Source organism: Mercenaria mercenaria, chromosome 9 (assembly GCF_021730395.1).
Source record: "Mercenaria mercenaria strain notata chromosome 9, MADL_Memer_1, whole genome shotgun sequence".
In the NCBI taxonomy this organism is placed as follows: Eukaryota; Metazoa; Mollusca; class Bivalvia; order Venerida; family Veneridae; genus Mercenaria; species Mercenaria mercenaria.
The window spans coordinates 26,255,639-26,257,410 of NC_069369.1; positions in this window are offsets into that span (position 1 = coordinate 26,255,639).

The window sequence follows — 1,772 nt, forward strand, 5'->3', positions numbered from 1 at the left end:
TTCTATTCATTATCGTATTATTCCCCCTCCCTCCCCTTCAAAAAAGGAGAGGTACTGCAGATGTATGTCGGTCAGACGGTCGGTCAGTATGTAGACCAATCCGTTTCCGGATGATAACTCAGAATGCATGAAAGTTGATAGGGCGGTTTATCATAACAAGCAGGTGATTCCTATTGAGTTTCTAAAGGTCAGAAGGTCAATGTCATAGTGACCTAACACAGTTAAACCGTTTTCAAATGATAACGCGAGAACGCTTGGACTTAGGATCATGAAAAAAAAGTTAAACAGTTTTTGGACGATAACATGAGAATGCTTAAGCCTAGGATTATGGAAGTTGATAGAGAGGTTGGTCATAACCATAAGCAGATGACACCTATTGATTTTGAGATCAATAGGTCAAAGGTCAAGGTCAGAGTGAGCCGGAACAGTTAAACGGTTTCCGGAGGGTAACTCAAGAATGCTTGCGCTTATGGTCATGAAAGTTGATAGGGAGGTTGATCTTGACAAGCAGATGACTTCTGTTGATATTAAGGCCAGGAGGTCAAAGGTCAAAGTCACAGTGATCCAGAACCATTATTCGGACGCTAGCTTGAGGACGATATGACCTAGGATCACGAAACTTGATAGGGAGGTTGATCATGACCCTATTGATTTTGATTTATTTATTTATTTATTTTGGTTTTACGGCGCACCAACACAGTATAGGTTATATGGCGCCAAACAGGACTACAAATTTTGGTTCCACATCTCATTTACATCGAAATAAAAACATGAGATATGGAATCAAAATTTGCATACCTGCTGGAATCACAGAGTTACTGCAAAACCAAGTGTTAAGACCCTATTAGTCGCCTCTTACGATCATGCAAGGGTAAGGCAGTGGTTCCAATTCTTTTCATACACAGATCGTCCCAGAACCACATGGGGCCTATTGATTTTGAGGTCAGTAGGTCAAAGGTGAAGGTCACAGTGACCCGACACAGTTAAATGGTTTCCGGATGATAACGCAAGAATGCTTTGACCTATGATTATGAACGTTGATAGGGAGGTTCATCATGACCGGCAGATGACCCCTATTGACTTTGAGGTCAGTAGGCCAAAGTTTAAGGTCACAGTGACCCAGAATAGTTAAACGGTTTCCGGACGATAACTTGAGATTGCTTGGGCCTAGGATCACGAAACCTAGTAGAGAGGTTGATTATGACCAGCAGATGACTCTTAATGACGTCAAAAGGTCAAAGGTCAAGATCTCAATGACCCAGAACAGTGGAACTTTTGTCTACAGTGACTAAATAATTTCTGTTTCTTGTGCAATTTCTGAATGCTTCAGGGGAGGGTATTTCGTGTTGTACGAGCTCTTGTTTGCTACTGCAAAGGTTAGTTTGTCTGTTATCCTGTAAAAAAGTATAATTTTGATTTTTGAAATTTAAGTAAAGTCTATCACTGCATATTGACAGTAACATATATACACTGGGATGTATCGAGTAAGATGTCTGTGGAGCTAAAAATTTACAATGTGTCTGATGTCATCAGTCACGTGTTTATAATAGCCTGTACGTCTTCCAAATTAAAACTTTTATGTTCTATCTTTATTGAGGTAAAGTATATAAATGATAATAAAATCTTTTAGTTAATAATTTCACTGGTTTGTATGTTGTCCCTGTCAATTAACTCCTCTGTTCTAAAAATAAACTAGTGTGTGTTTATGGCACTTACCTTCTACATGCATACTGAGTAAAAGCAGACGACAGAAGTTATTACTTTATCTTGTA